Raw genomic sequence first — 24,699 nt, forward strand, 5'->3', positions numbered from 1 at the left:
ATTATTTATTTCCTGGGCATGTTCAGAATGGACAAATGACTGTGACATCTGGTGTACATGTGAAATGTAATTTTGCTGCAAATGGAAGAGGAAACTCTCTTTTGGAGATTATGGTGGCCCCAGTCTCACTTCTGCACAGGCTCAGGGCAGTTTAAGACCATTCACTGAGGCAGCCACAATGCCCCAAAATTATGCGGAACAATTGTGCATTCAAACGCTGTCATTCACCATTTCAGAAGCCGAAATACAGCTATCTGTACAACTGTTTTCACAAAATGTAGAATCACAGCAAATGAACATTACTTCCTCCCTTCTGAAGCACGTTGCTCAGACGTGTTCCCTTTGTTCACCAAGTTAATGAACTCTCCTCACTGCCAGGTGAAGGACTAAAAAGAAAGAAAAAAACCTTTGATTAAGAAGAAAGAAGAGGGGTGACTTAATCATTACCCACCTACACTGGGAAGTCTGCATAGATGAGCTTTCTTTTAAGAAAGGGACTTCTTAACTGGCGTCTGCCTTTTTTTCTTCTTGTATTTCTAATTTGACCTTCCCAAATGGCATCTGGATCTATAAGGAAATGAGGGGGGCGGTCTCAAAGAGAAGGAATTATTGCAAATTGAGGGAAGCCAATGGCCTCCAGAATCTTTGTTCTTTTATCATTTCTTCTGCAATTCATAGAAGTAGGACGAAGAGGGCTGGCCTTGCTCGCTGAGCTGTTGCACAGAGTAAAGCCACCTGTAAAAACAAAGCAAGGCATCCACTCTCTAATATGCAAGGCAGTGTTCTCTATGGGTGATATGGTTTGGCTGTGTCCCCACCCAAATCTCAACTTGAATTGTAATAATCCCCATGTATCAAGGGTGGGGCCAGGTGGAGATAACCAAATCATGGGCATGGATTCCCCCACACTGTTCTCATGGTAGTGAATAAGTCTCATGAGATCTGATGGTTTTATAAATGGGAGTTCCCCTGCACAATCTCTCTTGCCTGCCTCCATGTAAGATGTGACTTTACTTCTCCTTTGCTTTCTGCCATGATTGTGAGGTCTCCTCAGCCATGTGGAACTGTGAGTCCATTAAATCTCTTTCCTTTATAAATTACCCAGTCTCAGGTGTGTCTTTATTAGCACTGTGAAAATGGACTAATACAATGGGAGAGGAAAAGTCTATCATGCTGGCCTCACAATGTCTCTGGAGGTTTTTTTCCTTGTGGCTGGTTCATTCTGAATTCCCCTTGGCCACAGAATCAACCCTCAACTCCCTGCTACTAAAAAAACTGGTTTCAAAGGCTCCCTACACAGTGACTAGCACATCATAACCTCATTTCCTAGGACAATAGTCGTTGAGAGTGGTCCAGCTTCTCAAATCTCCTGCTAAAACCCTCTCCTGAGGACTCCAGCCAAGAACTACGACTACCTCCTCCAGGTCCCCATATTGCTACCTGGCATATTGTTGACTCAGTATTAATGACAAAAATTAAAATGATGCTGACACTAACCAATAAAGGAACTAGAGAGGGAAACCTCTGAATTCTCCTGATGCCTCAGCAAATATTAAGTTAAAGACAATCACTGGAAACTTAGGTCAGAAAACACATTATCAGCCCTGTATATGGCCATTAAGAATCTTAGCCAGATGGAAGGCAGAAAAAGCACAGCAGCAAAGCACCTCTTTCACTTTCTCAGCTACTTGGAACAGCAAAGCACTGTATATGTACATACACAACAACCAACTGAAGTATATATTGTGCAAACAACCTGTGCCAGAGATTTCAGGTACCTGTAATTAGCAACCAAGGGGAGTTGGCCCAACTTTATAGATTTTCCTATAATGAGATCATTACTTTATACACTTAGCCAGTTCTGCATGACAAGTTTCTTTATAATCCCTTTACGACTTTGTGGGGATTTTTTGTTTGTTTTTTGTTTTTGTTTCTGAGACAGGGTCTCACTCTGGCACCCAGGCTGGAGTGCAGTGGCATGATCTTGGCACACTGCAGCCTCGACCTCTAGGGCTCAAGCGGTAATCCTCCTACCTCAGCCTCCTGAGTAGCTGGGACTACAGGCACGTGCCACCATGCCCAGCTAATTTTTGTATTTTTGTTTTAGAGATGGGGTTTCACCATGTTGTCCAGGCTGGTTTCAAAGTCCTGGGCTCAAGCGATCAACCCACCTTGGCTTCCCAAAGTGTTCAGATTACAAGCGTGAGCCACCACGTCTGGTACCTTTATGACTTTCTACAAGTTCATGCAATGTAGGAGGCAAAGAGCATAAAGACATAAAACTTGGACTCTGTGTAATCCCAGCACATTGGGAGGCCAAGGCGAGTGGATCATGAGGTCACGAGATTGAGACCATCCTGGCTAACATGGTGAAACCCCATCTCAACTGAAAATACAAAAAATTAGCCGGGCGTGGTGGCGGGCGCCTGTAGTCCCAGCTACTTGGGAGGCTGAGGCAGGAGAATGGCGTGAACCCAGGAGGCAGAGCTTGCAGTGAGCCAAGATCGCGCCACTGCACTCCAGCCTGGGCGACAGAGCAAGACTCTGCCTCAAAAAAAAAAAAAAGAAAAAAATTGGACTCCGGGAGGAGATGCCTAAGAACCAAAGAAAGCTCTGAGAACATGGATGGGAGCGCTGGATTTAAATCTAGCTCCTGCCATGTAAATTTGTCTCAAGTTTTAAACATCTGCCTCAGTTTTTCTCTCTGTGAATTGGAGAGAAGAGCACTACCATATACCACAGGACTACTGAAAGGATGAGCATTTTAAGAGGTTAAAAACATGCTGCAGACATAAACTACACATGCAATTTACAAGGTTTCTTTATCTGAGAAACCCAAGGTACATCAAGTCCATTCACATTGTTAATATACGCTGAGCATATGCTATAAGTGGCCAGAAGGTAATACAGGTGCTGGTTGCAGCAATGGTCAGAACAGACAAAGTCCCTGTCCTTAAGGAGCTTACATTCAAGTCAGAGGAGATGGGAAACAATAGTTATATGATATGGGTAATACAATAATTTGTGGTGTGGATAAGTATGAAAGTTGTCAGAATCAAAACGAGATGTCTAATGTTCAAAAAAAAAAAGAAAGAAAAACCTGACAAATAGAACCAAGGAAGGCCGTGAAGAGAGGTCTCACACTTGTATTCATGAAAACAAAAACTATCACAAAAGATGGCTGGTATGGTTTGGTTGTGTCCCCACCTAAATCTCATCTTGAATTGTAGCTCCCAAAATTCCCACGTGTCATGGGAGGGCTCTGGTGGGAGGTGAATAAATCATGGGGGTGGGTCTTTCCCATGTTGTTCTCATAATAGTGAATAAGTCTCACGAGACCTGATGGTTTTATAAAGGGGAGTTCGCCTACACAAACTCTCTTGCCTGCTGCCCTGTAAAATGTGGCTTTTCTCCTCCTTTGCCTTTCACCATGATTGTGAGTCCTCCCCAGCCATGTGGAACTGTGAGTCCATTAAACCTCTTTCCAGCCAGGCATGATAGCTCACACCTGTAATCCCAGCACTTTGGGAGGCTGAGGCGGGCAAATCACCTGAGGTCAGGAGTTCGAGACAAGCCTGGCCAACATGGAGAAACCCTGTCTCTACTAAAAATACAAAAAATTAGCTGGGCATGGTGGGTAGGTGCCTGTAATCCCACCTACTGAGGAGGCTAAGGCAGGAGAATCGCTTGAACCCAGGAGGCGGAGGTTGCAGATAGCGGATACCACGCCATTGCACTCCAGCCTGGGCAACAAGAGTGAAACTCCTTCTCAAAAAAAAAACAAAAAACAAAAAAAACCAAAAACCTCTTTCCTTAAAACTACCCAGTCTCAGGTATGTCTTTATTAGCAGTGTGAGAATAGACTAATACAACTGCAAAAACCACAACCTTGCCCAAAGGCCATCATAACCTTACACAAAAAATTACTTTTGCAAGGACATCTCCCCAGCACCTGCTTGTGTAACCTTGGGCTGGTGTCAGCCTTGTTACTGATCTGTGTAGCCAAGGATAATTATTTCAAAATAACTATGTAATCCTCCTCATTTTTCCTTTAAAAACTTTTGTCTCCCTTTATCTCCCTGAATACACACATAGTTTACTATCACACACATTTTACCATTGCAATGTTCTATTTCTAAATAAATACCTTTTCTTTTAGAAAACCTCTCTGTTATTTAGGTTGCATAAGTATGCTTAAAAACATAAAGAGGAGTAAGTTGCTGGAGAGTGATGAAGGGGAAAAAAAAAAAGTCCTGCTATTTTAGGCAGGATGACCAGGTACAGTCTCTCTAACGAGTTCATTTGAGCAGAATCCTAATGAAGTGAGGAAGTGGGTGATGTGGATATCTGAGGACGAAGCAATCCAAGCAGAGGGAAGCGCAAAATGCAAAGGCTCACCCATCCCTCAGTATTCCAATCAGAAAAGGGACAAAGGTTTGCTTCCTCAAACAGAGGCTGAGGATGCTGAGGTCCAGAGAAAGGGGAGATGTGGGTAAATCCACACCATTTCATAGTCTGGACAGAAGCAAGGCAAAAAAAAAAAAAAAAAAAAAAAAAAAATGCAGATCTGGCTGTAGTCCCACCTACTCCATCAGTGCTCTGGTTCTGAATGTTTGTGTGTCTCCAAAATTCTTATGTTGGAAATCTAACTGCCACGTAATGGTAATAGGAAGTGGGGTCTTTGGGAAGTAAGCAGGTCACAAGGGCTAGGCCCTCATAAGGAGATTACCACCCTTATAAATCAGGCCCCAGGGAGCTCCTATGCCCCTTCTGCCACGTGGGACACGGTAGGAGGACACCATCTGTGAATCCGTCTATGGAACCCAATCTGCTGGCACCTTGATCTTGGACTTCCCAGCCTCCAGAACTACAAGAAATAAATTTTTGTTGTTTATAAGCCACCCAGTCCATGGTATTTTGTTACAGCTGCCTAAATGGACCGAGGCAGTCAGCTAGTGTTAAGAACTAAGCTGTAGCAGCCTTCTTGTTTTCTCAGACCCACATTTCTCTGTGAAGATCCTACTACTTTTTTCTATAAGATGGGGTTTGGATTCTGTGCATCTCTGAACATGGCAGCAGGAAACTTTGAAAGTGGTCTTATTTATGCAAAGCAACACCATTCTCCACCTACACTGTGCCTGTGAGTGGGCAGCCGGCAAAACAAAGCCAAGGCCCTGCGCTTTACACACAAAGTGCCCATTACCCTCCCACTACATTTTTTTTTTGGAAAGGCTTTAGCTAAATTACAAGCCACTTTACAGTCTGAGTACGCCTCATTGTAGTGTGTATATTATACTTAGCCATAAAATGTCTTAAGGTTTCTTGAGTTGGAAATAGGTATAACATTACAGTCCATTATTATTATAAATTTCTCTTCATTACTCTTTGTTATATTTCTTAGCTCTAACCAAAATAATTCTTACTCTGCTGACTGTTTACAACCTTCAACTGTAAAGTGGATGGTCCCAGAGTTCTTCCAGATCATCATTTACTGAGCTCTACTTATTCAGCTCTTTTAATCTTTCTTCATAAATCAGGTTGTCCTTCTCCATCATTCTTGTTGCATTTCCCCTCACGCTCACCCCATTTGTCTGTACCTGGCTGGTAATTAGGTGCTCAGAGCTGAGCACAGCCTTCCAGGTGGGGTCTCAGCAGAGTCGTCTGTTTCTCCAAGTGTTGCTTAGCGGATCCATTTCCATTTCCTCCTGGGCCCCACATTTCACTCCAGACAGAGCTGAGCTGAAGAGGGCACAAAGGAGAACAACACAGACATTACCCAGACCCAGAAAATGGGTCCTGGGAGGAAGATACAAAGCTGGGCCATGTTCTATTTAGGGCCCAGAAGCAGTCACAGGAAGAGATGCTATGAAGAGGGCAGGGATTAATTTTTTACTCCATCTTTCAGTGACAACAAGAGAACAGGTGTTATGTGGCAGCAGAGACATTTTGTCTTAAATGTTATGAAAACCTGCATGGTGCTAAGCTTTCTAGGATTTCTTTCCTTCCAGAAGTCACTAAAAGCCTACTCTACAGTAAGGTGACAGACAAGGTGGAGCCTCCTATTCCAGGAGGATGCTGAAGGCACGACCCAGCAACTTGCTCTTTCCTGCCCACATTCCCTCACCTCTGACAGGCTCCTTCTCTCTCCCAAGTCACAGAAAGGGGCACTTGCCTAGCTCTCACCCACAGTAACCAGGAATTAATTCATTTTCTCATCAGCAGGTTTATGGAAGAGGAGAAAACCACAAAAGCAGATAGCTTGTATGGGTTCTTATGAATCAGCCACACCTCTCTGGCAATTTTGTTATGAGCTCAGTTTTTGCTCTTCTCGTATGCCTACTCCATCCTCGAACATAACATTCTCCTAAAGCAGGCATCTGACAGACACTTGGGGGATGGCCCCAAACAGTAGATTCTCATGTTTTTAAGCCAGAAAGCCCTGGGCTGCTTGTCTGGTGCTCCCATCGGCTGGGTGATTTGGGGTGGGTAATTTAACCATTCTGGGCCTCAGTTTCCTCATATACATGATGCCTTATTGGGGCTTTTGTCCACTGTGAGTGAGAAGGCATAAGCAGAGCCCCTGGTACATAACAGATACTTAGACAATGTTAATTTTTGTTTGAGGGGGGGATGGAGTCTTGCTGTCTCACTCTGTTGCCCAGGTTGGACTGCAGTGACGCGATCTTGACTCACTGTAACCTCTAACTCCTTGGTTCAAGCAATTTTCCTGCCTCAACCTCCTGAGTAGCTGGGATTACAGGCACACTCCACCACGCCCAGCAAATTTTTGTATTTTTAGTAGAGACGGGGTTTCACCGTGTTAGCCAGATGGTCTCGATCTCCTGACCTCGTGATCCGCTCACCTTGGCCTCCCAAAGTGCTGGGATTACAGGCATGAGCCACCGAACCCGGCCTAGGCAATGTTACTTTTTCTCCCCTGGAGGCAAAAGCCATAAAGGTGGCTGGCTCTAGTAGACCACACAATCTCTCATGCTTACAAAACGTCTGTAATCATTTCTACTTAGGGAAAGTTAGTGTTTGGAGAGAAAAATTCAAATAATGCAATTTGTCTAATCCATTAGCGAGACAGCATAGAAGTTCCTAACCTAGCTTTGATCTACAATTTGGAGGAAGGAGTTTCCAAATACTTGAGGGATCGTTTCTTCCCCTTAATATGATGCTGGAATTTAACTCCCATTAACCATAACATGCATAATGAGTCGGCAGCCACGGGAAAATACCCTCTAGTGCTTAATGAACACAAAATAAAACATTGCCTTTTATCTTCAACATCTACCAGGGTAATTTGAATAATGATATTCATATTCATGATGCATACGACCCTTCCATCAGCTCAGCATTGTCACTAAGGCTCCCACGGAATGCCAATAAGTAAGCAGAGATCTTTCTGATGATGTGGGAGTATGGAGGACCCTACTGCAGATGAATCATTGCATCTCAGCTCAATGAGGCAGATAAAAGGCAAAGGACATTGCACACTAGCTGCATCTTTCCATCTGAACCCATGGAACTGGGAGGCCTTGAAGTGATAACCTCCAAGTAGTTCACAAATCACCTTTAACAGAGCAGAGCTACTACCACCTGATGGATGACAACAGGGCAGTGGCAATAATGAAGACAGTGTTAGTTCATTCTTGCATTGCTATAAAGGAATACATGAGGCTGGGTAATTTATAAAGAAAAGACATTTATGGCTGGGCAGGGTGGCTCACGCCCATAATCCCCGCACTTTGGTAGGCTGAGGCAGGGAGATCACTTGACGTCAGGAGTTAGAGACCAGCCTGGCCAACATGTTGAAACCCCTTGTCTACTAAAAATACAAAACATTAGCTGGACGTGATGGCATATGCCTGTAAGTCCAGCTACTGGGGAGGCTGAAGCATGAGAATTGCTTGAACTCAGGAGGCAGAGGTTGCAGTAAGCTGAGATCATGCCACTGCACTCTAGCCTGGTTGATAAAGTGAGACTCTGTCTCAAAACAAAACAAAAAAAAAAAAAGGCTTAATTGGCTCATAGTTCTGCAGGCTATACAAGAAGCATGGTGCTGGCATCTTCTTGGCTTCTGGTGAGGCCTCAGGGAGTTTGTATTCATGGTGGAAGGTAAAGGCAGAGCAGGCATACACACAGTGAAAGCTGCAGCAAGAGAAGGGGAGGCTCTATACTCCTTTAATCAACAAGATCACACATGAACTCAGAGCGAGAACTCACTCATTATCCCAAGGGCACCACCAAGCTATTCATGAGGGTTCTGGCTCCATGACCCAAACACCTCCCACCAGGCCCCACCGTCAACACTGGGAGTTACATTTCGACATGAGATTTGCAGAGGACAAACGTCCAAACCATATCAAAGACCTTTCCACCAAACATGAGGTTCTGCAATTTGCCCAACTGGGACTAGACAGGACAGACGTAGGAATTTGAAAAGGAGTGGGGATGTGCAGGGGGAGGTGGGTGGAAGGGTTCAGGCTGTATTATAGTATCAAATTGGACATGAGAAAATCTCTATAGGGAAGCCATCTCTATCTTTTGTTATATCTATGAGCTCATTGAGGCAAAATACTATGTCCTATATATTACATATTTCTATTTCCACCTCTTAGCACAGGGCTTGGTGCAGAGAGGGCTAACAATTTCAAAGCATTCATTATGCACCAGGCCCTGGGTTAAGCATTTTACATTACACATTCTTATTCATTTCTCACTATGAATCTATGAGGGAGGGAAGTAGTATTATTTCCTTTTTGCAGATTAAGAACTTGAGTTTGATTTAGAGAATTCTAAAAAATTGCCCAAGGTCTGCTAGTAAATGTTAGAACTGAGACTTGAACCAAGGTCTGTCTGGCGCCATAACCTACAATCTGATGTACCATAAAACGCTGACTTCACAGCATTGGCGTCAAGGGTGAGGTCAGCGCAGGCAAAGGATGTGTGACTTTTCTACATGAGTCTGTGGGCACAGAGAACAATACAATGATGAATTTAGCCTAGAGGACTCTGTGTGGTTTTACAGCAGGGGTTGGAAAACTGCTTCTTTAAAAGGCCAGATAGAAAGGATTTTAGGCTTTCTCACAACTTCTCAAGTTTGCAGCATAAAAGCCAGCCATAGAAAATATGTAAATCAATGGGCGTGCCTGGGGTCCGATAAAACTTTATTTACAAAAACAGACAGCGGGTGCATTTGTGCTGTCTGTCTCCGTGGTTTTCCAGTCCCTGCTCTGTAGCATCTTGCCCACAAATATCAATGTCTACATTAAGTTGGGGAAGAGGTAGACCCCCAAAGCAGACAGTGTGTAATTTGCCACTCTATCAGTCAGGGTCCCAAAAGGAAACAGATGACATATTCAAAAGATTAATTAGACAAAGTTGTATGAAGGGGCTGGCTATGGAAATGTGCACAGGGTTAAGAATAAAGGATGGTTAAACCTCCAGAGGCTAGCAACAGTACAAACCTAGGCCTGAAGGGACAAAGAGAGGGAACCTGGCATGAGTTATATTCATGGGAGAGGATTTTCCTATCAGGAATTATGGTCCTAGGTAGAAAGATGCTGCCATTGCCAGAACCATCGCCCATGGAGTCAAGTAGCAGGGGGAAGAAAGACCTCAAGTAGCAGGGGGAAGAAAAACTCTCTCTTCCTGCCCTCTGATCTCTTGACTGGTACCTGGGTGGCATGTTCCATAGAGATGGGACTCTCAGGGCTCAAAACAGGACAGAAGAGGGTGGAAAATGAATCTGGAGGGACAATGGAGAATAACCTGTATAGTTTTCTATGACAAAGTTAAGCATTGCTGTTTTGTTGAGCTGCTGAATAGTTTTTATGAATCAACCAATGTTCTTCTGAACCTTCTTTTCACCACCTTTTTGGGCCAAGACACTAAAGAAGGGCCATTTTCTGGACAAACTAGTAGCAGCCCTTCAGTGAGTAGCTCTTTTCAGAGAATAACCTCACAGTTCTCTGTCCAGTTTTGTTGGAAAGATTCATCATGCACAACTGCCCAACTGTCCCTTGTCCCGTTTGCTGAGTGCAACTTTTAGCTATGCCAAACCAAGTAAAAACTGAACAATCAATACTGATTCAATGAATACTGACAGAGAGTTAATAGTTAAAATAATAATGTTAATAAAATAATAATGCTAATAAAAATGCTAATAAAAGTTAATAATGCTAATAAAACAATGTTGGAAAATCATCATCTCTCAATGTTGGCATGATGGATAATTTTTATGTCTTTTCTTGATATTTTTAAGCATTTCCCTTTTATTCTGTGGTAAACAGCAGAAAACATCCAAAAATGTGAAGAAGAAGGAGAGGAGGAGAAGAGGTGGGGAGGGGAGAGACAAATGATCTAATAGCACACTCTGTTGTTCTAGTGGATGTCAATGTTTGCACCTCCAGGATCTCCCAAGGATATCGTACTGCTGACCCACGTAGAGTCATTCATTCATTTAGCAAGTGTCTATTGAGCATACATTATGAACCAATATTATTCTAGGCACTAGGTTTCCAGTGCTGAAAAAATAGCTCAACCCTGGCTACATGGAGCCAACAGAGCAAGAAATAGATGAATAAGTCCCAGGGTCCTTATTTACCCCCATGGCCTCTCCAACTGAGATATGCTGAATACCGAAGAGGATATGTGCTGTGAGAGAGGTAGGAAAAGGAAGCTGTAAGAACACAGAGAGGGGCTCCTAGCCCAGTCAGCATTCATGGAAAGGTTCTTGGAGGATGCAACGCCTGAACTTATATTGGGAGATATGTAAAATTGATCCAGGAGGCGAGAGTAGAAAGGGAAGTCCAGGCAGAGGAAACAGCACAAGCAGATGCACAGAGGAACAAGAAATTTTAATCTATCAGTGTCAAAATTGATGCAAGAAGCGGAGATAGACGGCTCCAGAGCAGCACCGTCTGGTAGAACCTTCTGCAATGATGGCAACATTCTGTAAATCAGCACTGCCAAAGGAGAAGGTGTGTAGGATGGACAAGTCTAGATATCTAATGTGCAACATGAGGACTATAGGTAATAAAATTTATTGTATGTGAGATTCGTGATAAATGAGTAGATTTTAGCTGCTGTTGCCCCAAGAACAAAAAAGCACAGGTATGTTAAGTTGCTTCACTATCACAATCTTTTAACTATCTAAATATGCCCCATAACATCACGTTTTATAACTTAAATCTACACAGTAAAACACACTAATATGGTAGCCACTAGCCACGTGTGACTATTGAGTACTTAAAATGTGGCTAATTTGAGTAAAAAATCGAATTTTTCATTTTCTTTAACTTCACATATTTTAAATGTAAATAGTCGGATGGGGCTAGTAGCTACCAAACTGGACGATGCAATTTGAGAAGAAAAGGTTGGGGAAGAGACTTCACGTCAAGAGGGTTGAGTATCGGATGCCGCACTTCCATTCAGAATTTGGCCTTGGATTCTCTGGACCATGGGAAGCCACTGAAGAGTGTGAGTCTGGAAGTGACAGTCAGATTTGGGTTTGTAGTGAATTGCAGCATCGTGGAAGATACACAAAGCACAGAGTGCTGTCAAAGCTCATAAAAGGGAACCCTAACTCAAGATGAGCTTGGAAGACTTCCTGGAGGAGGAGGACACACCTGGGCAGAATTTGGAAAAATGAGCTGACATTTGTCAGGTGGCCCTACAGAGAGGGCATCGGGTATAGAGACAGGAACAGGTGCAAAGCATCAGAGCAGGACCACGCGGCCATGCTCAGGGATGTCCATGTGCAGGAGGTGGAGGGCTGTGGAATGAGACTGGGAAGTTAGGGTGTGAAGGGCCCCGGACACAAGTTTGGAATTTCTTTTTCTGTAAAGATATAAGAGATTCACGAAGGCTTTTAAACAGAAAAGTGTATCTTATGTGTGTGACCTTGGGTTAACTATCAACCTCTCTGAGCTTCTCTTTCATTTTTTTGAAAATTGCGAATTGTGGATGATGACACCTGCTTTGGGGATCTGTGTAAGAGCCAGTATGTTGCCTGCAGCAGAGTAACTGCAGGATAAAAAGTTGCCTAGGGTTCTCCCAGCTGCCTTGTGAAAACTTAGCACCCAGGGGGCGGGCATGCTGACCCTTCCCTTTCCTAGCTGTCACCACTATAGGGTTGATGACTCCAACTTCCTTGAGACTCCATCTAAAACAAACAAACAAATAAACAAACAAACTGCACTTGAACAAACCCCGTTGCCATGTCATCGGAAACTTTGGGAGACATTCTTTCTAGGAAACAAGTTTTCCTTATGTTAGGGGGTGGGCAGGAACATAAAGCCTTCTCTGCTTTGCATTCCTCCGACCACTCCTCATTACCACTCACATAAGCCATCTGCCATGGTTGAAAAGTAAAGAGATATGAAGGATCTCGGATGAAATCTGTTCCTGAACAAGCAGGCTTCCTGTATCCTGACCTTTGTGAGGTTATGTTGTGGACATTGGACTGGAACTTGAAAAGCCTGTAATTCAGTTTTCTTCTCTATCCTGTTAGAACTTGTTGAAATACTATGAGGGCAAAATGGAAGGGAAACTACTTGCCACTAACAGCTTTGGAGACGTAGACTTTAGCACTGCAAGAAAAATAAGCCTGGAAGAATGAACTCCCGGGACAAACTCACAGTGGAAAAGCGCATGGACTCCACGTCAGACGCTGTGGTCCACATCCTGCTCGGCCACCAGCTGCCTGGAGCCTGTTCTTTAACCTCTCTGAACTCGATTTCCTTATCTGTGTCTGTAAAATGAAAATAAAATAATACACCTCTCCCATAGGGCTGTGGCAAAGTAATATATGAGATACTGTAATGAAAAACATCTGGCAAAATACCAGGCACGGGATTGCTGTTCGATATATGTCAATTACCTTAAAGAACACTGACATATATAGTAAAGGCGTTTGTTCATTTGACAAGTATATATTGAGTGCCACTATGTGCCAGGCACTGTTCTAGGTGCTAGAGATTCACACAAAGTCTCCGGCTTCCTGGAGTTTACTACTGAGTGGAAGAGACAGGCAATAAAAACGAAAATATAGAAAGATAATTGATATCCTGTTAAGTAATGGTAAAACAAAGAAAATAAAGCAGAGTAAGTTAAAACATAGTGTCAGGGGATGCTATTTTAGATAAGGTGGTCAAAAAAGATCTCTGTGAGAAAGTAACATAAAAGTACAGAACTAAATGAAAGGAAGGAGAGAGCCATGGATACATGTCAGGAGAGAGTGTTCCAGGCTGAGGAAATGGCCCGGGCAGAGACGCTGGGGCAGGAATGAGCTCAGTATGCTGCAAGGGGCCCAGCATGGCTGGAGGGCAGATTGCACAGGCAAGAGTGGGCAGATGAGTAGGAGAAAGGTACCAGGCGCCAGGTCACAAACTGGAGTATTTTGAAAAGTCTTAGTGGTTTCATCTGTGTTTATCTTGCCTCTCTGATGAAACTGAAAGCCTCTAGGATCAGTGGAGTAGAGTAGTTATGACTATGGTTTTGAGAATCAGACAGATCTGGGTGTTAGCCAAACTCCCAACTTAATAGTGCCTTGGAAAGGCTCTTAATTTCTTTGAGCCTCAATTTCCTCATCTATGAAATGAATATTATAATAGTGCCCATCTCACTATATTTTTATGAAGACTAAATGAGATAACTTGAATAAAATTCCTGGCATTGTGTAATTGCTCCATACATCAGATATTACTGAGGGCAAGGGGAACAAGCTCTGAACTTTTCTTTTGCCTATCAATAAATACACATTAATCTCTTACCATGTGCAAGCACTGTGATGGATAATCCCATACTTCCTAGTGTCATGTTGGCCACATAACTAGGCTCTTCACTAATTTTTTGTACACCTACAAAATAGCAGTAACTTTTAAATCTAGCAATCAGCTGACTGATTACTCCATTCAGAACCCAAGAGCCAGGAGGAAAACAAAATATGTCTTGGAATTCCCAAAACACCTGTCAGAAAGATTATGCACTAAAGCTACAAACTTGAATCATGGAGAGGCCTCCATTCCCTACTCGTTTTTAAACCCAATCTTAATGGCGCAGTTGGTTTTCTCAAGCCGCAGAGAGTTAGAGGGGGACAGCGGCCAAGGGCAACATGCTGAATTTAAAAAGAGCAACAGTGTGAAAGAAGACAAAAATAAAAGCTATGAAAAGCAGAGAGAAAGACTCAAGGAATATAGGAATCTATTTATTCCTTTGTTCCTTTAATCATTCATTCACTCAACACGTATTTATGGGTGACTATTGTAGGCTAGGCACTATCCTGAGGAGCTGGGTACGTAGAAGTGACAAGAACATATCCTTGCCTTCACAGAGGCACCCTGGCTCATACACAAGGGTGTCGTGGGGGCAGACAAGCAAGAAATGATTTCAATACAATATGTTAAGAGGCCAAGGGGGAGTACAGGACACTAGAGGGCACTGGAGGAGCATTGATCAGTCTTAGGTATCAGACAACTTCCTGGAGGAAATGGGGGCTATTTCGTATGAGGGTTCTCAGACCATGGTTCACCCAGTGGCTCAGTGAGAATCAGCACATTGCGATAGGGGATGCTCAAAACCATGGTGTTGAGTGCACAAACGAGGATAGCCAACATTCAATGTATCATACTTGATAAAGCAGGGGATTGCATGAAGGCTTCCATTCAAAATCACTTTAGTACAAAAAATTTCAGTTCTAAAGTCAATATATTATCTGGAAGTTCTTGGTTAGTTGGAATGAGTTATTTCCTAATGATACTGGATCTGTGAGGAATTACTGTAGGCTGTACTTTTCAGACAATATATAAAGTATATTATAATAACATTTTATATTGTACTTAAGTATTAAACAAAATATCTGCTTTGGTGTTATCTGTATTGGGGGTTTGGATTTTTTTTAAACTATCTGGTTATAGGGAGAAGATTTGGAAAGAAGAATCCTTAGCTACAGGAGTTCTTTGAAAACTTGTGCTATCAATGCTACGGTTACGAATCTAAAGTGTGTCAGTCCGTTAACCTAAGTTTCATAGCCAAGCAAGGGCCAGTTGTCCATGTATTTAGTTTACTCAAAAATACGTACCATGATATTCAATGCAGTGCTGGCTGTTACAGCAAAAGATGGGAACCAACCTACAGATCCAATAACAGAACCAGTTAAATAAAAGATGGTATAATCATAAGTGGAGTATTATACAGTCATTAAAAAGAATAACACACTACTAATGTAAGTATTCTCCAACATCTATTTTTAAGGAAAAAAACAGCATGTGAGTGAAAAAACTACCTATTTTGTAGAAAATGGAAGAATGTACAAAACACTGTTGACACTGGTTGCTTCAAAGTGGGAGCAGTGGGTTACTGGGGCTCAGGAGATGGACGGAAAATTATTTTACACTAGTATCCTCTAGGCCTTTTGAATTTTGTACCAAGTAACCAATCCCAAAAGTAATATATCGGGGTAAGCTGGTGGAGTGACTGAGCTGATGTCAAATGAGGGTGTTAAAGAGCTGGCTCATCCTTTTCCTGGCCCTGTCACTTAGGACAAGATTGGGGGCATAAGCCAGCAGCCTAGAGAAGAAATCTGGCTCAAAGATTGGTGTATGCCATGTCTTAACAATGTGAATTTGAAGGACTTAAAGAGACATTTCTCCAAAGAAGATATACAAATATACAAATGACCAATACACACATGGAAAGTTGCTCAACATCACTAATTGTCAGGGAAATGCAAATCAAAACCAGAATGAGATATACCACCTCGCACTCACTAGAATGGTCACTATACAAAAAACAGAACATAGTGAGTACTAGCAAGGACATGGAGAAATTGGAACCCTGTGCAGTGTTGGTAGAAATATAAAATGGTGCAGCCACTGTGGAAAACAGTATGGAGGTTCCTCAAAAAATTAAATGTGGAACTATCATATGATCCAGGAATTTCACTTCTAGGTCTATCCCCAAAATAACTGAAAGGGTTTCAAAGAGACATTTGTACCCCTGTGTTCATAGTAGCATTATTCACAATAGCTAAAAGGTAGAGCAACCCAAGGGTCTGTGGATGATGAATGGTTAGACAAAATGTATGGTATGCATAGAGTGGAATATTATTTAGTCTTAAAAAGGAAGGAGAGTCTAACATATGCTATCACATGGATGAATCTTGAGGACATTATACTAAATGAAATAAGTCACTAAAGGACAGATACTGTATAATTTCACTTATATGAAGTACCTAGAGGAGTTAGATTCAGAGGTAGAAAGTAGAATGGAGATTTCCAGGGGCTGGTGGGAGGCAGGAATGGGGAGTTATTGTAGAATGGGTGTAGAGTTTCAGTTTTCAAAGATGAGTTCTGGAGCTGGATGGTGGGAATGGCAGCCCAACAGTGTGAGTGTATTTAATACCACAGAACCTTACACTCTAAAATGGTTAAGATGGTCAAAATGGTTATGGTACGTGCATGTTACCACAGTGAAAAATAATGTTGAAAATGCAAATTCAAATATATTCAGACAGAGCTTACACTTTTTAATTCCCCAACAAAACTCCTGTGACTTACGGCCAGTTTCACACATTTACCTTAGAAATCAGTTTTACCCACTTTACCTTACCTGCCCGGCCTCACGCATTCACACCAGTGAGCCTTGGAAAATATATTTAATCGTATTTCTCCTAGGACTAATAATGCCTATCTGCTTCATATGATTCATGTAGGGGGTAGATGGGCTCTGTATGGGATCACTTTATAAGCTGAAACTGTCAGAAACTGAGATATGCAGCATTCACTTCCTGGAACAGCAGATCAAAGCACATGCTTGGTACGTGGGTTAGTAACATCCTCTCAAGCACCTAATGCCTGAATCAGAGGAGAAACATGGCAGTTGGGGTAGGAAAACTAAATGATCCCATAGGTCTGGTATTTTTTCCCCTAAGATATCATCAGTTGGCAGGGCACAGTGGCTCACGCCTGTAATCCCAGCACTTTGGGAGGCAGAAGTGGGTGGATTACGAGGTCAGGAGATCAAGACCATCCTGGCCAACATGGTGAAACCCTGTCTCTACTAAAAATACAAAAATTAGCCAGGCATGGTGGTGTGCGCCTGTAGTCCCAGCTACTCGGGAGGCTGAGGCAGGAGAATGGCTTGAACTCAGGAGGCAGAGGTTGCAGTGAGTCGAGATCGTACCATTGCACTCCAGCCTGGGTGACAGAGCAAGACTCCGTCTAAAAACAGAACAAAACAAAACAAAAAGATATTATCAGTTATACAAGGCAGGGGGGTAGAGGAACAGTAAAAAAAAATTTAAAAAAAAATTAAAAAAAAAAACCTTGGAGGCTTCTCATACTTGACATGGGTGAAGAACCAAGAAAACTTGATTCTTGGACACGATTCTTTTTTTTTTTTTTGAGACAGAGTTTCTCTCTCGTTGCCCAGGCTGGAGTGCAATGGCATGATCTCTGCTCACTGCAACCTCTGCTTCCTGGGTTCAAGCAATTCTCCTGCCTCAGCCTCCTGAGTAGCTGGGATTACAGGCATGCACCACGCCCGGTTAATTTTCTGTATTTTTAGTGGAGACGGGGTTTCACCATGGCCAGGCTGGTCTTGAACTCCTGACCTCAAGTGATCCGCCCACCTTGGCCTCCCAGAGTGCTGGGATTATAGGCATGAGCCACCTCGCCTAAAGGTGGTATAAACAGTCTCATTTCCTCAGTTAGATTTGCCACTTCAGTTCAGTAATATAATTTAACAAACATCTTCTCAGCAACAATGAAGGGGAAAATGATAAGGCACATAGACAAACGAGCTCTGGTACCTGCTGTTCAGGAGCTCCCCCACAGTCATGGGCATTAATGTTTGTTTCTTCAGGGAATTATTATTTTTTCTTTTTTAATTAAATGTTTTATTTTTATGGATTTAGGGGATACAATTGCAGTTTTGTCACATGGATATATTGCATAGTGGTGAAGTCTGGGTTTTTAGTGTACCCATCACCTGAAGAGTGTGCATGGTACCCATCAGGTAATTTCTCATCCCTCACCTTCCTCCTACCCTCTCACCCTTTCCAGTCTCCAATGTCTATTATTCCACTCTCTGTGTCCATGTGTACACATCGTTTAGTTCCCACTTATAAGTGAGAACATTCAGTATTTTACTTTCTGTTTCTGAATTATTTCATTAAGGCAATGGCTTCCAGTTCCATCCAAGTTACTGCAAAAGACTTGATTTCATCCTTTTTTATGACTGAATAGTATTCCACTGTGTGTGTAGCTATACCACATTTTCATTATCCAGTCATCTATTGATGGATACTTACATTGATTCCATGTTTTTACTATTGTGAATAGTGCTGCAATAAGCATACTAGTGCAGGTATCTTTTTGATATAATTATATCTTTTCTCTGGGGTAGATACCCAGTAGTGGAATTGCTTCAAGAAATCTCTATACTGTTTTTAATAGGGATTATACTACTTTGCATTCCCACCAGCAGTGTATAAGTGTTCCGTTTTCTCTGCATCCTCACCAACATCTGTTGTTTGTTGATTTCTCAATAATAGTCATTCTCACTAGTGTAATGGTGTGAGTAGTGATATTGAGCATTTTTTTCACATGCTTATTGGCTGCTTGCAAGTCATCTTTTGAAAAATGCCTGTTTATGTCTTTTGTCTACTTTTTATTTTTTTTTTTCTTGTTGAGTTGTTTGAGTTCCTTGCAAATTTTCTTCAGGTAATTATTCGTACTTAATTTCTCTCATAGCAGGCACCATTTTCAAAGCCTCACCTGTTTTCTTTATGAGTCCCTTAAAAAGTAACTGGTTTTTCAAAAGGTTCTCTTCCCTCCTTTTCTTTCTTTCTCTTTCTTTCTCTTTCTTTCTTTCTTTCTTTCTTTCTTTTTCTTTCTTCTTTCTTTCCTATTTCTTTCTTTCTCTCTTCTTCCTTCCTTCCTTCCCTCCCTCCCTTCTTCCTTCCTTCCCTTTCTTTCTTTTCTTTCTTTCTCTCTTTCTCTCTTTCTCTCTTTCTTTCTTTCTTTCTTTCTTTCTTTTCTTTTTTCTTTTCTATTTCTATTTCTCTCTCTCTCTCTCTCTCTCCTTCCTTCCTTCCCTCCCTCCTTCCTTCCTTCCTTCCTTCCCTCCAGCTGTTACTTACTGAGCACCTACTAAAAGCCAGATGTCATCCAAGTGTGGAGGATACTGTGGCTGATAAGACAAAGTGCTTGTCCTTGGGCCACTAATGTTCTGGTCAAGAAGGTTTTCTTCCGAACCAAGACGTCATGCTCCCAAATTACAGTAATCTGAAAAAATATATCTTCAAATAATGCCCTTGAAAATGTTAAAGTTCATAAGTCTATTAATATACCAGGGCATTGCTTGAATCTGACCTATGAAACAAACAACAAGAATATTTTGACTCTATGAATAATATCTTAAGTATATTTATAGTGCACAGCTCTAAATATCTCAAGATTTACATAATGCAAAGATGAGAAAACAGTCTTCATAAGATAGATATGGAAAAGAGGTTTTAAAAAATCAAATGACAGATCTCTGTAGGACTGGCAATTTGAGACTTATCAGGCAGTATTCCATCAGAGTTATATTATTTAATTTTTTCTCAACAAGTTGTGTAAGTGAATTTTACAAATGATTCAAAATATGTCTGACTGTCTAGAACTAGATACAAAAATGGCTTTTAGAACAAGCTTGACAGCTTTTTCCACTGACAACACTAGGTCAAAGATGATGAACATTCCTAAAACGATAGATCCTTCTTTATAAAGTAAGAGGACTGTGAAGAGGTTTAAACATGTTGAGCCCAGCTGGTGTCTAAGAAGTTGCTATTCATTCAAAAATGTTAGAATTCTGAACTCAGGGTAATAAAAGAAGAAAAAAAAAGGTCTATGAGATGAAATCATAACTGTACTTCACAACTTTGGTTTTATGATAAAACAAAATGTCAAAGTTGACATGACCTCTAAAAAAACTCCTGGATGTTCTAGTTGTCTTATGGCCTCTCTGCTCAAAATACACCCTCCATGGCCTTGTTTGGGATGCTGGAGCTGGACCCTGTGGACGTTTCTCCTCTGACAGGGGGCACAGTGTGGAGCTTTGTCACAGAGGGTGCTGCAGGGACACTGAGGGAGGAGGCGGCTTTTCTTCCTGGTTCTGGTGTGCTTTCCTCCATGTTGTTCATGCAGTGCTCAGCCAGCATGTAGGACACCCTGGTGCATTCACCCTGGTGAGTTCAGCAGTACCCTTACAGCTGGTATCCAGAAAATTCTGTCAGAGTCCCACCCAGCTTCCTAGCAAGTACAAAAGTTCCACCAGCAGCTTCTCAATGAGCTGGCCAGTGCCCCACCTGGACCCCAGAGGGTGACCATCAGTGAGTTTCATCAGCACCTCACTGAACTTCTCTGCTAGCCAGAGGACTACAGTCTTACCCTCTTCAATGAGGGCTGAATCTCCATTTGGGGAGGAGCGGAGAGGACCTTTTTCCAAATATGTTCTTTTCTTGGGTAGTCTGACTCAGTCTTACGTAGTGGCTACTCCTTGTATCTGCTATTCCTATAGTCTAGGGAGTTCTTTTAATCCTTTATAGTAGTTAATCTTCTAGTTAATACTATTAGTTAATAATTCTTTATATTAAACTTTCTTTGTTCAAATTACTATATAATTTCTGTCTCCTGCCTGGACCTTGATTGATATGCTGATATCCAGCAGAAATGTACAAAAGATATGTACAAGATATTTCACAGTAGCACTATTGATAATAGCCAAACTGTCCATCACCAGAGAACAAATAAATTGTAGTATATTCATACAAGGAAATGTTATACAGCAATAAGAATAAATGAGCTACAAATACACACAGCTGAATTGACAACATAATGTTGAGCAAAAAAAGCAGAAACAAAAGAAATATACTGCATGATTCCATTTATGTAAAGTGCAAAAGCAGACCAAACTTATCTTTGGTGCTAGAAAGTCAGAATAGTGCCTGCCCTTGGAGGGGGTTAGAGATTGGAATGGGGCACAGGAGCTGCTGGAATGCTAGTACTCGTTTATTTCTGAACCTGAGTATTGGTTATACACCACTGTTTATGCAAATTCACTGAGCAGTACATTTTTGATGTTTACATTTTTAAAATTAGTCAAGCTGAAAAATATCATATATTCATGAGGTGTGAATTATTTGACTACGTCAAGCTGATTCACTCATTCATTGAATAGAAAGTATATGCACATATTATATACCAGTCACCATGTAAGATGCTGAGGATCTAGAGATAAATTAGTTATTTGTGGATTCTGTTCATCAAAGGCTTAGTCTAGAGGGGGAGACCAACATGAAAACAGGTAACTACAGTGCAACATGATTAATGGATTAGTGGGGGTATGGAGGAGTGCTGGAGTTATAGAGAAGGGAGCCATGAATGGTTCATTGAAAAGCAGCCAGGAGCAGTAGCTCATCCCTGTAATCCCTGCATTTTGGGAGGCTGAGGCAGGTGGATCACCTGAGGTCAGGAGTTTGAAACCAGCCTGACCAACATGGTGAAACCCCTTATCTACTAAAAATATTATATATATATTTATACATATATTTATATGTGCCAGACGTGCTGGCAGGCACCTGTAATCCCAGCTACTCAGGAGGCCAAGGCAGGAGAATGGCTTGAACTCTGGAGGCAGAGGTTGCAGTGAGCCAAGATTGCACCATTGCACTCCAGCCTGGGCAACAAGAGCAAAACTCCCCCTCCAAAAACAAAGAAAAGAGGAAAGAAAAGCTACACACAGAAAAGTGACATCTTAGTATGGCACCTTCCTCCTGCACAACGTAGAGGTATCTACTCACTCTACTGTCCTCTCTGGCCACTGTAAAAGGATGAACAGGAGTTGGCTAAAGAGAAAAGGATAGTCCAAGCAGACAGAACAGCATATGCACAGGTAGGAATTTTGAAAGTTACTGTAAACTCAGAGAAGAGAGTGAGTTTATGTGAGTGGAGCCCAGGTAGCTCTAGGGAGAATGACACAAGATAAAACCAAAGAGGTAAACTGAGGCTTGACTGTGATGTTTATATGCCTTCTACTAAGTGTGACTTTTACACAAGGAATCAAGGAACACTGTATATAGCTAGACTTCAAAGACGTTCCTCCCACACAGACACAACTGATGATTGTGTTACTTTTCTCCCACAGTGAATCAAGCTTGGTCCTACAGAATCAATAGGGTGTGGCACAAGTGGCACTGTGTGACTTCAGAGGCCACCACGGCTTCCGCCTTAATATCTTGGAATGTTTGTTCTAGGTGAAATAAGTTACCATTTAAGAATTCCAACTATCTTGAATCCACCATGTTGTGAGCAAGCATGGCCTAAGAGACACCATGTTAAGAGACTTGCTCCTGCCATCTCGGGGATCAACCTTTTTGAGCCTTCAGTGAACTCCAGCCCCAGCCCACATCTGACTGCAACTGCATGAGAATCCAAACAGAGGACAGAGTAGCTGTGTGCTGGGCACGGTCAACACACAGAACCTGAGTGAGAAATACAGTGTTTGGGTTTTTCTCTTTGTTTGTTTTGCTTTGAATCACTACAGTTTGGGGTGGTTTATTATGTTGTACTACACAATTGGAATAGCAATGAGACATGAAGATTTGGGGTTTTTGGAATCAGCCTGGAGGCAGCAGGAAGGATGGGTTAAAGAACACAGAGGCTGAAGGTATCAAGATGTTAGGAGGCCTTTACAGGAGGAGAAGTGGATGTCAATGGGAATGGAAAAGAAAGGCTGGAATCTAGAGATACTTGTGAGGTGGAACCGACGGGATATAAAGAGCAAATACATGTGCAGTGGAAAAAAGAGGAAGATGTAAATCTTTCAGGTTTTTCCCAAAGAGAAGAAGTAGAGTACAGTGTTCTTAATAGAAATAAAGGCCTATTAGGGAGGGTAGGTAATGAAATGTGTATGCCCTGATGGTGAGGGGTTTACAGGGAAATATTAGTGAACATTCCAAAGGCGCTGGCAATTTTGGTTGAGGACACAGGGAAATGGGGGCTGTACATAGACATACACATAGGATCACTGTTCCGTATGGTAATGGTGGAAGTTCCACAGGTGAAATTGCCAAGAGAACATGTGCAGGGCAATAAGAGGAGGGAATAAATGATGGAACTCTGAAAGGCGAACCCAGCGGTCAGAGGAGGAGAGCCCATTAAGGAAACTGGCAAGGGTAAGTCAGAGAAGTCAGAAGAGAAACAGGAGACTCATGTCTTATAAACGGAGGGACAAGAGAATGTCCAGAAATAATGGGTTTTCATTGTAAAAAGTAAGGTGAGACTGTGGTATATGGTGTTGACAATTAAAAAGTCATCACGGCTCTAAACAGGACTACTTTTAATATCCTGACATTGATCAGAGTACTTTAAGAAGCTGATTGGAGGTTTAACAAGACTACAAATATAGATTACTCTTTAAAGACAGTTGATGGTAAAATGAGGGAGGAAGAAAGATAAGTTAGTTTCTTTGAGCATGATTTTGGTCTGAGGACGGGTTTGCTAGCAAAAGCTCTCTAAGCGAATCAGAGGGGAGGATAGAGAGGTCTTCAGAGTTAACGATTTTACAGGCTTCTGCTCTCCAACTGCGGTCAACAGGTCAGTAGCATCGGCATCACCCGGGAGCTTCTTAGAAATGCAGAATCTCAGGCCACGCTGCAGGCCTAGTGAGTCAGAATCTGCATGTTTATAAGATTCCCAGGTGATTAACATGCACATTAAATTACTCACTGCAGTAGGTCAAGACAGAAATGTGAAGGAAGGAAGGAAGATACAGAACTTGTGTAGATACTACAGTACTCAGGCCATTTTTTCTTGTTCAATCACTTAGGCACGCTTTGGTTTTTATCTGAGATGTAATGAGAAATGTTTAGAACATCCTTTAAGGGCTTCCAAATTCTTGGCATATATGGAAAATGAAGGTCTGTGTGAAGAGAAATCTCCTCTAATGAAATCCAGATGAAAATCCAGATCAGCCTTCCTCTTGGTAGGATTATCTATAGTGAAGGTGGAGATAGTATCATTGCTTCAGCCTCACTCCCAGATAGTCTGCTTTATTTGGTCTGAAGTAGAACTGGCACTACTATATACCTGTATATATACCAGTTATATATATGTGTGTGTGTGTGTATATATATGTATATATGAATATAACCGGTATATACACGTGTGTGTGTATATATATAATTGGTGTGTGTATATATATGTGTGTGTATGTGTGTGTGTGTGTATACATATATACACACACATATATCTTGTGTGACTCTATTATGCTGCCAGGATTGAGAACCACTGAGAATTCAAGTAAAGCAGTGGCTCTCAACCACATCTGTACATTGGAATCACTTGGAGAGCTTTAAAGATGACTGATAGCCAAGTCCCACCCCCAGCGATTCTGATTCAATTAGACTGAGGTGCAGTCTTAAAGATGATCCATTGCTATTATCCTTAATCTTAGCTCTTTAAGGTACTCCCTTCCTTTACCTCAGTGGTTCTCAAACTTAGCTGGCCCCGCTCCGCTCGGGCCACAGTCAAATCACCTGGGGGCTCTGAAAACTGCCAATGTCCAGGCACTTCTACCAGCAAAAATGCCTGTATCAGCAATCAGATCTTAATGGTGAAAAGAAGGCACACTTCCTTCTTCTTACAG

General features: G+C 42.0%; 1 long non-coding RNA gene across 1 annotated transcript in view; it reads right to left on the reverse strand.

The window, feature by feature from the left end:
• The window catches only part of LOC126949715 (uncharacterized), a 26,250-nt gene continuing 1,551 nt past the window's right edge, over nt 1-24,699 (reverse strand). Inside the window, exons 2-5 of the long non-coding RNA XR_007723896.1 lie at nt 15,089-15,138; nt 12,648-12,760; nt 5,598-5,739; nt 1-386 (exon numbers count right to left, since the gene is read on the reverse strand). This is a non-coding gene — a long non-coding RNA (uncharacterized LOC126949715). The remainder of the gene's footprint in view (nt 387-5,597; nt 5,740-12,647; nt 12,761-15,088; nt 15,139-24,699) is intronic.

Source organism: Macaca thibetana, chromosome 3 (assembly GCF_024542745.1).
Source record: "Macaca thibetana thibetana isolate TM-01 chromosome 3, ASM2454274v1, whole genome shotgun sequence".
NCBI classification, from domain to species: domain Eukaryota; kingdom Metazoa; phylum Chordata; class Mammalia; order Primates; family Cercopithecidae; genus Macaca; species Macaca thibetana.